We start from the raw sequence: 16,601 nt of genomic DNA on the forward strand, positions 1-16,601 counted from the left end.
TGCGCTCCACCCTTACCCCTGGCCCTGCCTACTTGCCTCGCGAGTCCTAATGACAGGGGACAACTGGACGGCAATCCCTAACTTGGAATAAGTGCAGGGATGACAGACAGACAAACAACAGAACGTGAACGGACCGAGTCCTTACCAGGAAAGCTACAAAGTACAAATGGAGCAAGCAGAGAATTGTCAGGAGAAGCCGGGCTCATAAATACCAGGAGAGCAGCAAAGTACACAAGGAGCAGGCAGAGGATCGTCAGGAATTCAGCAGGAGGTAAGTACGCGAGGAAAGACCAAATCACAGGTGGAACCTAAATTAACAGGCAACCTGTGGCCAGTAGGCTGCCTGTATTTATAGTGGGGAGTGAGGATCATGTGACATGGCCAGCGTCACATGACCGACAGACCAACCAGTCAAGCACCGAGTGATCAGTTCGGCGCTCAAGGCAGACTTAGGAGCAGGAAGCCACCCAGCTAGTAAAGCCGCACTGGGAATGAGGTCAAACACAGATCCTCATTCCCAAAGCTAAGCAACAGTTCTGCGGGCAATGGGGGACCGAGTGCACCTTCTGAACCCCGTTACAATACTGATGTTATATTCTGGTTTTAAAAAAAAACACCCATTTTTTGCAAGACCCTACATCTGGGGCCTTTGCTGCATTTGTCACAGTGAAATACAAGCTTGAAATACTGCAATTATATTTTGGTTTTAAAAAAACACCCATTTTGGGCAAGATAATACATTTGCGGCCTTTGCTGCATTTCTGACAGTCCAATACAAGCGTTAAATACTGCTGTTATATTCTGGTTTAAAAGAAACACCCATTTTGGGCAAGATAATACATTTGCGGCCTTTGCTGCATTTGTCACAGTCCAATACAACCAGTCAATACTGCAGTTACATTGTTGGTTGACAAATTAACATTTTTTTGGACCGTGAAGTAGTTGCATAAAATTCGCCTGTCACACTGTTGTGTGACCTCAAGACATTTTCCTCTTTATGACACTGGCACTGTTTTACTGTCAGTGAACTTAATTGTTGACTATTGTCGGTTACATTGTCGCCTGACATAAACCATCTGTTAGTTTGGTGGGTGAACGCAAAGAATGAGGAGAGCGTCAAATAAGGGACTAGGCCCAGGTCGTGGTGCTGCTGGTGGAGCTCCTGTTGTAGGGAGAGGATATGGCCAATCTGTGCCAGCTACACGCACAAGTGAAACATCTTCCTCAGGTGCGAGTAGGCGACAGAACCTGCAGCGGTATTTGGTCGGGTGTAATGCGGCTCTACGAATGGTGAGGCCAGAACAAGTACAGGCGATAGTAGATTGGGTTGCTGACAGTGGATCCAGTTCCTTCACATTGACTCCCACCCAGTCTCCTGCTGAAAGACCACAGTTGGCACCTGCAGCCGATGTCCATCAGTCTTTCACCTCACCCCCTTGCAAATCAGCCAAGCAGTCTGAGCCCCAAGTCGTGCAGCAGTCTCTTCTGCTTTTTGATGACTCTGTTAGCAGGGTTTCCCAGGGCCATCCACCTAGCCCTGCCCCAGAAGTGGAAGAGATTGAGTGCACCGATGCCCAACCACTTATGTTTCAGGATGAGGACATGGGAGCACCACCGGAGCACGTCTCGGATGATGACGAAACACAGGTGCCAACTGCTGGGGCTTTCGAAAGTGTGCAGACCGACAAGGAGGGCAGGGGTGAAGACTGGGTGAAAGATAATGTGGAGGACGATGAGGTCCTCGACCCCACATGGAATCAAGGTCATGCGAGTGACCTATGTAGTTCGGAGGAAGAGGCGGTGGTCGCACAGAGCCACCAGCACAGCAGAAGAGGGAGCAGGGTGCAAAAGCGTCTGTTACATTCTTGGGTGACATTTTACCATTTTTGCCGTGAATAAACCCCTGCTCTGCATAGAGGACAGGGACCTAAATTTCTAAAAATCGTCTGTTATATTCTCAGGTGACATTTTACCAATTTTGCCGTATAAAAACCCCTGCTAGTCATAGGTGACAGGGACCTAATTTTTGTAAAATCGTCTATTCAATTGGTGGGTGACATTAACCCATTTTTGCCAATGAAAAACCCCTGCTCTGCATAGGTGACAGGGACTAAAAATTTGTCTTTAATTGACGCGCGCCCCCTTCTTCCGCTTTAACAACTTGTCCCACATTTCCGCCCGATCACATTTCAGCTATTGACCTCCCTTGGATGTGGTCTCTTTCTCACGCTACTTCTCCGGCATGGAAACCTGATTCCCCGCCACCCGTGATCACCATGGTAGGCGCATAAAAGAACATCGAAAGTTGATAGAAAAGATATCCAAATGGATGGTGGACGTCAGAGGAACGTGAGATCAGGCAGAAGTTATCTAGAGTCAACAAAGCGGCAGCAGGGCCTCTCCTGTCTAACGTTTCCAAATCCAAAATACCCTAGTGACATTCCCTGTAATTTTTTATTAATCATTCCAAAAACAGGGCATCTTAAGAGTCCTGTATTGTTATTTATCGTCACTACATTCCCGAGTCGGGAGTGGGTAATTGCCGCGCGCCCCCTCCTTTACTTGGAAGGTTCGGCTTCAATAATTTTTCCCACATTTCCGCTCAATCACATTTAATTTCATCCATTGACCTCCCTTGGATATGGTCTCCCTTTCTCACGCTCCCTCTCCGGCGTTGTACCCTGATTTGCCGCTAACCGTGATCAACATGGTAGGCACAGAAAAGAACATCGAACGTTGATAGAGAAGATATCCAATTGGATCGTGAACATCACGGGGACGTGCGACATGGTGGAGCAGTATGTGTGCACACGCCTACACGAACTGACGGGTCTGCCCCCTGCAACTTCTGGGTCTCCAAATTGGGCACATGGCCTGAGCTTGCCCTTTAGGCCTTGGAGGTGCTGGCCTTCCCTGCAGCCCGTGTATTGTCTGAACGTGTGTTTAGCATGACTGGAGGGGGTTTATCACAGGTTATATTTCCCAATGTTTTGGGGTGTACCCTAATTTAAAAAAATATAAATAAATTTAAAACCAAAAAGCAGTGTAGGCTACCTCCTCCACCGCCGCTTCCACCTACACGCCATACCCACCGCCTCCTCAATGTCCTACTCCATATAGACCTCGTCCTCCTAGATCAAGATTATTATTTTTTATTTTTAAGTATTTTATGTTATTTAAAGTCATTTACCTATCCACATTTGTTTGCAGAACAGTTGCAATGCTCTTAACCACATTTTGCTGGCATTTTCAGCCCTCTAGCCCTTTCCATTACTTTATTACAGCCATTTTAGTGCTCCAAAGTTCGGGTCCCCATTGACTTCAATGGGGTTCGGGGTCAAGTTCGGGTCCCGAACTCTAACTTTTTGTGAAGTTCGGCCGAACCCGAACATCCAGGTGTCCGCTCAACTCTAGCCATGCTTGATAAAGGTTCTGAGATAGTCCTGAACCACAAAGTGACAGTGATATTACATCTATCCTCATGAAATTACAACCCAAGAACCTTTTTGTTGCATGCAGAGTTAGATGTGATAACTTACAAAGTGTGTGCTTTAACTCTGCTAAATTCTTATGTGCAGGAAGAAGGCCACTGTCCGGTTAGGACTGAACTTCGGTATATCTCTGCTTGCTGATTTGAATGTTCAGATTCATCCTGACTAAGGATAAGTGAATTGGTTCTCACATAGTTTTAAAGGGCTGAGAAAAGACATCTGCCCATCCGGCTCAGCTTAGGAATTCAGTCCAAATTTCTCAAAAAGGCAAGAGAGAAACAACGACTAGTACACAAATGTGAGTTTCTTAACGGTATATATATGTGTTTTAGTACACCAAAAAGTTACTAAACTAACAGTTAATAACTGATCCTGACCATATGTTTATTGTGTCGATTTCTTAACCTACTACTGACACATAGGATCATGTCATGGACTTTCATTCTAGATTGCATTACCTTTCTTGGCTTCTCACAATTGACACTGTTACATGACATATCACAAAATTATTTCCTGAAGCTTATAGATAAGTGTTTTAAGTACTATCATGGATTCATCGTGTTGATTATTTGTCCTAATTACTAATATATGGGACCATTCTAGATAATATTATCTTTATAGACTTGCTTCTCTATCACAGAATTCCAGCTATTGTAACTTTTTCCATCAATCTATTCTTTAAAATATTGTGCCTATCAGGGATATTATTGTGTTGATGTAGGATCATCAACTTTAATTTATTAATGTAATGTGTTTTCGTTGACAAAGGGTATTCATATGACATCTGAAATGTTCAAAGATGTAATATTTTGGATCAAGTCACCCTGTTGCCTCTGGAGCAAGGGGGGAGGGAAGAGTTAGGGCACTTCAACTTTTCTTCCAGACTTTCAGATCCAGAGGAAGAGGCTCATGACTGCTTGCAGATTTGGTAAATCAGTTATTAGATAATCCAGATCATGTGCTCTTTGTGGTTGGATCAAGGTATGGCCAGGACGGCAGAGTCCTTACCACCACATACAGTACAGACCAAAAGTTTGGACACACCTTCTCATTCAAAGAGTTTTCTTTATTTTTATGACTATGAAAATTGTAGATTCACACTGAAGGCATCAAAACTATGAATTTACACATGTGGAATTATATTCATAACAAACGAATGTGAAACAACTATAAATATGTCATATTCTAGGTTCTTCAAAGTAGCCACCTTTTGCTTTGATTACTGCTTTGCACACTCTTGGCATTCTCTTGATGAGCTTCAAGAGGTAGTCCCCTGAAATGGTTTTCACTTCACAGGTGTGCCCTGTCAGGTTTAATAAGTGGGATTTCTTGCCTTATAAATGGGGTTGGGACCATCAGTTGCGTTGAGGAGAAGTCAGGTGAATACACAGCTGATAGTCCTACTGAATAGACTGTTAGAATTTGTATTATGGCAAGAAAAAAGCAGCTAAGTAAAGAAAAAGGAGTGGCCATCATTACTTTAAGAAATGAAGGTCAGTCAGTCAGCCGAAAAATTGGGAAAACTTTGAAAGTAAGGGCTATTTGACCATGAAGGAGAGTGATGGGGTGCTGCGCCAGATGACCTGGCCTCCACAGTCACCGGACCTGAACCCAATCGAGATGGTTTGGGGTGAGCTGGACCGCAGAGTGAAGGCAAAAGGGCCAACAAGTGCTAAGCATCTCTGGGAACTCCTTCAAGACTGTTGGAAGACCATTTCAGGGGACTACCTCTTGAAGCTCATCAAGAGAATGCCAAGAGTGTGCAAAGCAGTAATCAAAGCAAAAGGTGGCTACTTTGAAGAACCTAGAATATGACATATTTTCAGTTGTTTCACACTTGTTTGTTATGTATATAATTCCACATGTGTTAATTCATAGTTTTGATGCCTTCATAGTCATGAAAATAAAGAAAACTCTTTGAATGAGAAGGTGTGTCCAAACTTTTGGTCTGTACTGTATGTCTGCCCAAGAAGCAGAGCTAAGGGCTCTGGAGATGGCTTGCGGATATGCAGATGGAAAAGCAGCCAACATTTACGCCGGTTACAGGTACAGCCCATGACTATGGGCCCATTTGGAAAGCCAGAGACTTCCTGACCGCTTCAGGTAAACCCATCAAAATGGGGAAGCAGTGAGGTCTCTTATAGAAGCCCTCATGTTTCCAACTTGAGCGGCGGAGATAAAAACAAAGGTTACTGTAAAACTGACTCAGAGGAGGCAAAAGGAAAAGCCAAGGCAGATCAGGCGGCAAAAATGACTGCCAAATTGCCTAGGCAGACCAACTGCCTTAAGTGGCCACAGCTGAGGTCCCTGAAATTACTCCTCCTGTCTCACTGGAAGTTCTTAAGACCTTACAGAACCAGGTGGGGAAGGAGGAAATGGACTGGTGGATGGAAAATGGGGGACTAAGAATGAGGAAAGCCTAACACAGTTCCAAGGGAAACTCTGCCTTCCCAGGTCCCTCTAATCCACCATGGCACAGGCAACCCATGGGGTGACGCACCAGTCAGATGCTGCGGTGTGTGATTTATTACATAGCGCATGGTACGCCCCAGGGTTCAGCACTGTAGCAGTTAGATATACTCAAGGATGTAGGATTTTTGCCCAGAACAACGTGAGACAAGGTAGTTAAGGTACCCCAGAAACACACATCTTGCCCTTTGTATCTGTTTCAACGCTTGCAGACTACCTTCAACTACCCAAGGTGGGCATGTATGAGTATGTATTGGTGTGTGATGACTTGTTTTCAGGTTGGCCAGAAGCATACCCGATAGCTAAGAAGATTATGGCCGAAGTTGTTTGCAATTATGGGGTACCTGAGACCATTGAAAGTGACAGAGGTGTTCACTTCACAGGGGAAGTGATGCAGGAGATGATAAAGGTTTTGGGTGTAGAACAGGCCTTACATGCTTTGTACCATCCACAAAGCAGCAGTAGAGTAGGGAAAAAAGGAACTGAACGGGACACTAAATGTAAAGATTAAAAAAGCTATGGCAGAGACTGGTAAGCCATGAACAGAGTGCCTGCTGGTAGCCGTATTTTCAGTAAGGTATACCCCTAACCGTGAGACAGGCCTTAGTCCCTATAAGGTCCTTAGTGGGTCAGGTCCTGGGACAGGATTGTATTTCCCACAGTGGCTTCAGATGCAAACTGGTTGTCCGACAGATTATGTGAGCAGTTTGCACAAGCATTTGCAAAAGACATTCTCAAGTTTTTGATTCACTTCCAGGCGTTGATAAAGCACCAGGAACCCTCCCACTTGTGTCTGGAGATTGGGTGGTGGTAAAAAGACACATTAGAAAAGTCCTGTCCTCAAATGCTGGTTTGATGGTCTATTCCAAGTGTCCTTGACCACAAGCACATCAGTGAAGCTTGAAGGAAAGCCTAATTCAAGTAATTTCAAGAAAGTATTGAGTCGGGAGACTTGAAAGGATGTTTCTTGTTCACCCTTGTGTGACTGCTGATCCTGACTAAAAGAATATGGATTCTTATTGAGATAGTAAAAATAGGTTTCTGGGCTGGGGAAGAGGTGTGCAAAAAGGAAGAACAAAGATTTTACAGTCCGATACTTCTAGCCCAGTGACCCATTAAATAGTGTAGCCCAAAGACTCCCAGTATTGATAGTTCTTATGTTCACACTAATCAGGACTAAAAGGACTTACTTTCTATTCCAGAATTTTATCTTTAATTCTGCTATTTGCGTTAATTGTTTGATGTGTCATTTTTGTTCAAAGTCATAGCTGAGGCTACCCCGGAGATGCTCATGAGGATGGGAGACAAGGTTCACTTCGTTCTGTTGGTCCCCCCCCTGCTTACGACGCCACCTGGAGATCATCAACCGTAGGGACTGACATCTGACTTTCTCATGCTAAGTCCAGTGTCATGGGAGGCTATACACTAGGCTAGGTTGTCATGGAAGCTGGTGAAGAGGATTCGAAGCATGGGGACAGATGTGCTAGGCTTTCGTTAGGGAAAGAATGAGGTCCAAGAGGGGACTGATAGAGATGTGGACTACATTCTTTGATTCAGCTAAGATAGCTCTTACATACTTTAGCTCTCAGACAACACCTTATCTTCTCCAGAGCACAAAGGTTCCATCCTACCCAAGAGAACACGCCTCCTTGCTACGTCATATATGCTTTTTCTGCTTTTAGAGAACTCCATTACAAGATGGCATAGTTGTTCACATACCACAGTTAGTAAAACAATGCACAATGGGCAGATACCAAGTGTTATCTCTTGTCTTATTTTCATATTTCAGCCAATGTAACAATGCCACATGTCTCAGGGGGAATGCCTCTCTGATGTCTATATAAACTGCTGTACTTCCTGTAATAGACAAGAATTTGCTTTGACCCCAGTGTCTGTGTCACAGTTATTTTCTTCCGTGCACGTAAAACCCTTGGGTTACTATTAATTTGGAGCAATAGAGCAAAACGTAATCAGCCCCGATTGAGGGCATCTTTATCAGTACTAACCCTGATATCAACGCGTCCTCTTCTAGGTCATCTGTCATCATCTGGAAAGTCTTTGCAGATGTTATGCCATGCGTCAGGACAGTCCTTGTGGGGATGACCAATCTTACCACACAAATTACATCTAGAGTTGAGCGAACCTGAACTGTAAAGTTCGGGTTCGTACCGAACTTTAGGTTTTTCGGCACCCGGACCCGAACCCGAACATTTACGTAAAAGTTCGGGTTCGGTGTTCGGCGATTTCTATGGCGCTTTTTGAAAGGCTGCCAAGCAGCCAATCAACAAGCGTCATACTACTTGCCCCCAAAAGGCCATCACAGCCATGCCTACTATTGGCATGGCTGTGATTGGCCAACTGCAGCATGTGACCCAGCCTCTATTTAAGCTGGAGTCACGTAGCGCCGCCCGTCACTCTGCTCGGATTAGTGTAGGGAGAGGTTGCAGCTGCTGTGAGGGAGAGATCAGGGAGAAATCTTATCAAGAACTGCTTTATGTACTCAGCGATCTACAGAAAAAGTGTTTTGTGGGTGCAGTGCACAATTTTTTTTAAGCCTGCCCTGAGCCAACTACTGCTCAAAACGAACTTTTTTTTCTTCATTTCATCAATACCTGATTGGCAGCCATTTTATGCAACTATAGTGCACCAGCATAGGCTATCTGCAAGTCCAGAAATACAGCTTTGGCATACTGGGGTGAAAAACCCCTCTAATATACTGCACATCTGGGATTAGACAAGCATAAGTGACTGTCACATTTAGGACAGAAATACAGCTTTTTGGTTAGGGTGAAAAAAGCCTCTAATATACTGCACATCTGTGATTACACGTGCATAAGTCACTGTCACATTTAGGCCAGAAATACAGCTATTTTCTTACTGGGGGGAAAAAACCCTCTAATATATTGCACATCTGTGATTACACGTGCATAAGTGATTGTCACATTTAGGCCAGAAATACGCCTTTTTGGTTACTGGAGTGAAAAAAGCCTCTAATATAATGCACATCTGGGATTACACGTGCATAAGTGACTGTCACATTTAGGCCACATATAGAGTTTAAAAAAAAAATTGAGTGCAATACCCTACATCAGGGTTTTTATTGGCGGTTAATTTTTTTTTAACAGACTTAAACACTTTTTACTTTGCTTTGTAAACGCTAATTATGAGGCAAACATCTAATAAGGGACGCGGTCATGGTCGTGGTGTTGGTGGAGCCTCTAGTGCAGGGAGAGGATGTGGCCGTTCTGCCACAGCTACACGTCCTACTGAACCTACTACCTCAGGTCCCAGTAGCCGCCAGAAACTACAGCGATATTTGGTCGGGCCTAATGCCGTTCTAAGGATGGTAAGGCCTGAGCAAGTACAGGCGCTAGTCAATTGGGTGGCCGACAGTGGATCCAGCACGTTCACATTATCTCCCACCCAGTCTTCTGCAGAAAGCGCACAGGTGGCACCTTAAACCAATGCCCATCAGTCTGGGGAACCTGTCTGAGCCTCAAGTCATGCAGCAGTCTCTTATGCTGTTTGAAGACTCTGGCAGGGTTTCCCAAGGGCATCCACATAGCCCTTCCCCAGCGGTGGAAGAGATAGAATGCACTGCCGCACAACCACTAATGTCTCCTGATGAGGACATGGGAATACCACCTCAGCACGTCTCTGATGATGACGAAACACAGGTGCCAACTGCTGCGTCTTTCTGCAGTGTGCAGACCAAAAAGGAGGTCAGGGAGGAAGACCAGGTGGAAGACGATGCAGGGGACAATGAGGTCCTAGACCCCACATGGAATGAAGGTCGTGCCACTGACTTTCAGAGTTCAGAGGAAGAGGCAGTGATGAGACCGAGCCAACAGCGTAACAAAAGCGGGAGCAGGGTGCAAAAGCAGAGCAGCCGTCGCAAAAACAGTTTGCCTGCTACTGGCCACCGTCACCAGGGACCGAGCACACCAAAGGCAGCTTCAAGGAGTTCCCTGGCATGGCACTTCTTCACACAATGTGCTGACGACAAGACCCGAGTGGTTTGCACGCTGTGCCATCAGAGCCTGAAGCGAGGCATTAACGTTCTGAACCTTAGCACAACCTGCATGACCAGGCATCTACATGCGAGACACGGGCTGCAGTGGAGTAAGCACCTTCAAAACCAAGAAAGGGCTCAGGCCGCCCCTGCTCCCTCTTCTGCTGCTGCCTCGGCCTCTTCCTCCGCCTCTAGAGGAACAATGGCACCTGCAGCAAACAAAGGATGTGCCACCAACAACACCACCTGCGTCACCAAGCATCTCAACCATGTCACACGGAAGCGTTCAGCTCTCCATCTCACAAACCTTTGAGAGAAAGCGTAAATTCCCACCTAGCCACCCTCGATCCCTGGCCCTGAATGCCAGCATTTCTAAACTGCTGGCCTTTGAAATGCTGTCATTCAGGCTGGTGGAGACGGACAGCTTCAAACAGCTCATGTCGCTTGCTGTCCCACAGTACATCATTCCCAGCCGCCACTACTCCTCCAGGAGAGCCGTGCCTTCCCTGCACAACCAAGTATCGGATAAAATCAAGTGTGCACTGCGCAACGCCATCTGTGGCAAGGTCCACCTAATCACAGATACGTGGACCAGTAAGCACGGCCAGGGACGCTATATCTCCCTAACTGCACATTGGGTAAATGTAGTGGCGGCTGGGCCCCAGGCGGAGAGCTGTTTGGCGCACGTCCTTCTGCCGCCAAGGATCGCAGGGCATCATTCTTTGCCTCCTGTTGCCTCCTCTTCCTACTCGGCTTCCTCCTCCTCTTCTTCCACCTCCTCATCCGGTCAGCGACAGACCTTCACCACCAACTTCAGCACAGCCCGGGGTAAACGTCAGCAGGCCGTTCTGAAACTGATGTGTTTGGGGGACAGGCCCCACACCACACAGGAGTTGTGGCGGGGTATAGAACAACAGACCGACGAGTGGTTGCTGCCAGTGAGCCTCAAGCCCGGCCTGGTGGTGTGCGATAATGGGCGAAATCTCGTCGCAGCTCTGGGACTAGCCGGTTTGACGCACATCCCTTGCCTGGCGCATGTGCTGAATTTGGTGGTGCAGAAATTCATTCACCTCTTCCTCCTACATCATTCCTAATTATTATTTTTTACGGTCTTTTATGTTTTTTTAATTCATTTCCCTTTCCACATTTGTTTACAGAGCATTTGCCATGCTCTTAAGCACATTTTGCTGCCTTTTGCAGCCCCCTAGCTCTTTCCAGGGCAATTTACAGCCATTTTAGTGGCCAAAAGTTCAGGTCCCCATTGACCTTAATGGGGTTCGGGTTCGGGTTCAAGTTCGGGTCAACATCCAGGTGTCCGCTCAACTCTATTCTTGTGTATAGGAGCAGTATTATCGTAGTTATATTTTTATACATAGGAGGCAGTATTATAGTAGTTGTATTCTTATACATAGGAGCAGTATTATAGTAGTTATATTCTTGTACATAGGAGCAGTATTATAGTAGTTATATTCTTGTACATAGGAGGCAGTATTATAGCAGTTACATTCTTATACATAGGAACAGTATTATAGTAGTTATATTCTTGTACATATGAGGCAGTATTATAGTAGTTGAATTCTTATACATAGGAGCAGTATTATAGTAGTTATATTCTTGTACATAGGAGGCAGTATTATAGTAGTTATTTTCTTGTACATAGGAGCAGTATTATAGCAGTTAAATTCTTATACATAGGAACAGTATTATAGTAGTTATATTCTTGTACATATGAGGCAGTATTATAGTAGTTATATTCTTGTACATAGGAGGCAGTATTATAGTAGTTATTTTCTTGTACATAGAAGCAGTATTATAGTAGTTCAATTCTTGTACATAGGAGCAGTATCATTGTATTTAAATTCTTGTACATAGGAGCAGTATTATAGTAGTTATATTATTGTACATAGGAGCAGTATTATAGTAGCTATATTCTTATACATAGGGGGCAGTATTATAGTAGTTATATTCTTGTACATAGGAGCAGTATTATCGTAGTTATATTCTTATACATAGGAGGCAGTATTATAGTAGTTGTATTCTTATACATAGGAGCAGTAATATAGCAGTTATATTCTTGTACATAGGAGCAGTATTATAGTAGTTATATTCTTGTAGATAGGAGGCAGTATTATAGTAGTTATATTCTTGTACATAGGAGCAGAATTATAGCAGTTATATTCTTGTACATAGGAGCAGTATTATAATAGTTATATTCTTGTACATAGTGGGCAGTATTATAGTAGTTATATTCTTGTACATAGGAGCAGTATTATCGTAGTTATATTCTTATACATAGGAGTCAGTATTATAATAGTTATATTCGTGTACATAGGAGGCAGTATTATTGTAGTTATATTCTTGAATATAGGAGCAGTATTATAGTAGTTATATTCTTGTACATAGGAGCAGTATTATAGTAGTTATATTCTTATACATAGGGGGCAGTATTATAGTAGTTATATTCTTGTACATAGGAGCAGTATTATAGTAGTTATATTCTTATACATAGGAGCAGTATTATAGTAGTTGTATTCTTATACATAGGAGCAGTATTATAGCAGTTATATTCTTGTACATAGGAGGCAATATTATAGTAGTTATTTTCTTGTACATAGGAGCAGTATTATAGCAGTTATATTCTTATACATAGGAGCAGTATTATAGTAGTTATATTCTTGTACATATGAGGCAGTATTATAGTAGTTATATTCTTGTACATAGGAGGCAGTATTATAGTAGTTATTTTCTTGTACATAGGAGCAGTATTATAGTAGTTCAATTCTTGTACATAGGAGCAGTATTATAGTAGTTATATTCTTGTACATAGGAGCAGTATTATAGTAGTTATATTCTTGTACATAGGAGCAGTATTATAGTAGTTATATTCTTGTACATAGGAGCAGTATTATAGTAGTTATATTCTTGTATGTAGGAGCAGTATTATAGTAGTTATATTCTTGTACGTAGGAGCAGTATTATAATAGTTATATTCTTGTACATAGGAGGCAGTATCATTGTATTTAAATTCTTGTACATAGGAGCAATATTATAGTAGTTATATTATTGTACATAGGAGCAGTATTATAGTAGTTATATTCTTATACATAGTGGGCAGCATTATAGTAGTTATATTCTTGTACATAGGAGCAGTATTATCGTAGTTATATTCTTATACATAGGAGTCAGTATTATAGTAGTTATATTCGTTTACATAGGAGGCAGTATTATAGTAGTTATATTCTTGTATATAGGAGCAGTATTATAGTAGTTATATTCTTGTACATATGACTAGTATTATAGTAGTTATATTCTTTTATATAGGGGGCAGTATTATAGTAGTTATATTCTTGTGCATAGTGGGCAGTATTATAGTAGTTATATTCTTGTACATAGGAGCAGTATTATAGTAGTTATATTCTTGTACATAGGAGGCAGTATTATAGTAGATATATTCTTGTACATAGGGGGCAGTATTATAGTAGTTATATTCTTGTACATAGTAAGCAGTATTATAGTAGTTATATTCTTGTACATAGGAGCAGTATTATAGTAGCTATATTCTTATACATAGGGGGCAGTATTATAGTAGTTATATTCTTGTACATAGGAGCAGTATTATAGAAGTTGTATTCTTATACATAGGAGGCAGTATTATAGTAGTTGTATTCTTATACATAGGAGCAGTATTATAGTAGTTATATTCTTGTACATAGGAGGCAGTATTATAGTAGTTATATTCTTGTACATAGGAGGCAGTATTATAGTAGTTATATTCTTGTACATAGGAGCAGTATTATAGTGGTTATATTCTTGTACATAGGAGCAGAATTATAGCAGTTATATTCTTGTACATAGGAGCAGTATTATAGTAGTTATATTTTTGTACATAGGAGGCAGTATTAAAGTAGTTATATTCTTATACATAAGAGCCCTATTATAGTAGTTATATACTTGTACATAGGAGCAGTATTATAGTAGTTATATTCTTGTACATAGGAGCAGTATTATAGTAGTTATATTCTTATACATAGGAGCAGTATTATATTAGTTATATTATTGTACATAGGAGCAGTATTATAGTAGTTATGTTCTTATACATAGGAGGCAGTATTATAGTAGTTATATTCTTGTACATAGGGGCAGTATTATAGTAGTTATATTCTTGTACATAGGGGCAGTATTATAGTAGTTATATTCTTGTACATAGGAGGCAGTATTATAGTAGTTATATTCCTGTACATAGGAGCAGTATTATAGTAGTTATATTCTTGTACATAGGAGCAGTATTATAGTAGTTATATTCTTATACATAGGAGCAGTATTATAGTAGTTATATTCTTATACATAGGAGCAGTATTATATTAGTTATATTATTGTACATAGGAGCAGTATTATAGTAGTTATGTTCTTATACATAGGGGGCAGTATTATAGTAGTTATATTCTTGTACATAGGAGCAGTATTATAGTAGTTATATTCTTGTACATAGGAGCAGTATTATAGTAGTTATATTCTTGTACATAGGGGCAGTATTATAGTAGTTATATTCTTGTACATAGGAGCAGTATTATAGTAGTTATATTCTTGTACATAGGGGGCAGTATTAAAGCAGGTGAATTAATTTGCCTTAAAGGCATTTTCTCTTCCCTTTTACCTCTCCACATGACAAATCCTATTATCAGTATCAGCCTCTTTAAAAAGTATAAGGCCTCTTTTTTTCCCTAAGCTTTTAAGGAAGTTATAATACATTTAGGATTTTGTTTTGTACCATTGAGTTTAATGTTGTTCCTATTATTTATTGCTGCTTTTCCTGTTTGTGGTTCACATTGTTCATTTTCTTCTCGTTGCATCACACTTTATAAACCACAGACAGCACATTCTGCTCAGATGAGAACTGGAAAATCAATGACCGCCTGAGATATATCATCCATCTCTGGTAACTTTTCTGGTAATATTTTAGCGCTTCTACTCTTTCCTCTGAATCTTCTATTACTATTTGTTCCAAAGGCTTATCCGAGCGCTGCAGCTTTTTTCCACAAAGAAAAACCATATTTTGTGCAGAACGACGGGCAGGTTTCTTCATAACAAGGAATCAACAATATTATAGAGCAGGGTCTGTCCCTGTATTTGGCCAAGTCTAGCTTCTACCTGAACAACTTGGAAGGAATAAATGAAGGAATTAATTCATCTCTTTCTTAGTGAATGAGAGTGAGTGATATTTGAACAAAATACCCAACAGAAAGGACACATATGATGAATGTTTAATGAATGAATGAATGAATATATAGACAAGAATTGTCAACCGAATGTTCAAGGAAGGAATGAATTAATTTTTATTTCTTTTAATCGATATTCTGCAGCACTTTACAGACATTATCATTACTCGATGTAACCAGTTGAGTTCGCAATCTAAGCTCCTTATCAGTATGTCTTTGGAGAATGGGAGAAAACTGGAGAACCCGGAGGAAACCCTCATATGCTCCATGCAGATGTTGTCCTTGGTCAGATTTGAACCTTGGACGCCAGAAAGGGAAGGAAGGAAAGAAAGAAAGAAATGAAGGAAAGAGAAAGAAAGAAAATAAATGACTTTCTCATGGATGAAGTGCAGGAGAAAGTTGAAGCAAATGCCATTGCTTTGGTAAATGAATAAAGGTAGATAAATTAATTGAATGAAATGATTGATTTAGGCCTCATGCACACGACCATTGTGTGTTTTGCAGTCTGCAAATTGCGGATCCGCAAAACAAGGATGGCGTCTGTGTGCGTTCCGCAATTTGCGGAAGGGCACGGACAGCCTTTGATATAACTGCCTATTCTTGTCCTCAAAACGGAAAAGAATAGGACATGTTATATTTTTTTTGCGGACCACGGAACGGAGCAACGGATGCGGACAGCACACATTGAAGAGAATGGGTCCGCATCCGAGCCACAAAAACTGCGGCTCAGATGCGGACCCAAACAACGGTTGTGTGCATGAGGCCTTATATGAATGAATAAAGCAGATGAGAGCAAGGTGCACATAAATGCACATGAACTGAATAATTAGATTTATTAGAATGACATAATCACGGACGGACTATATGATCTATTACTACACGATTCCTGATTACATGAGTTCTAATTAGCCCGCACTCATGACCTCTGGCTGCACAATCTCTTACTACATGTTTAACTGCATGATTCCTGATGACATGATCCATGACTACATATACTCTGCCTATATGATCCCTGATGCAGGGGCCTAACTATTGCAGTAACTATTTTATTGGCAAAATAGCTGAGCACTGGAGAGAGATATGTGTTGGTGAAGGACCTGAGTGATGTCACCATTATGTGACCAGTGCAGGAAGGGGCAGAGCTCAGCAGTGCAGAAGAGAAGTGGTGAAGGACCCGAGTGATGTCATCATCATGTGATCTGTGCAGGAAGAGAGAGCTCAGCAGTGCAGAAGTGAAGTGGTAAAGAACATAAGTGATGTCATCATCATGTTACCAGTGCAGGAAGATACAGGGCCAGCAGTGCAGAAGTGAAGTGGTGAAGTACCCGTGGGATGTCATCATCATGTGACCAGTGCAGGATGAGGCAGAGCTCAGCAGTGCATAGAAGAAGTGGTGAAGGACTTGTGTCATGT

The sequence above is a fragment of the Bufo bufo genome, chromosome 6 (genome assembly GCF_905171765.1).
Source record: "Bufo bufo chromosome 6, aBufBuf1.1, whole genome shotgun sequence".
Taxonomy (NCBI): Eukaryota; Metazoa; Chordata; class Amphibia; order Anura; family Bufonidae; genus Bufo; species Bufo bufo.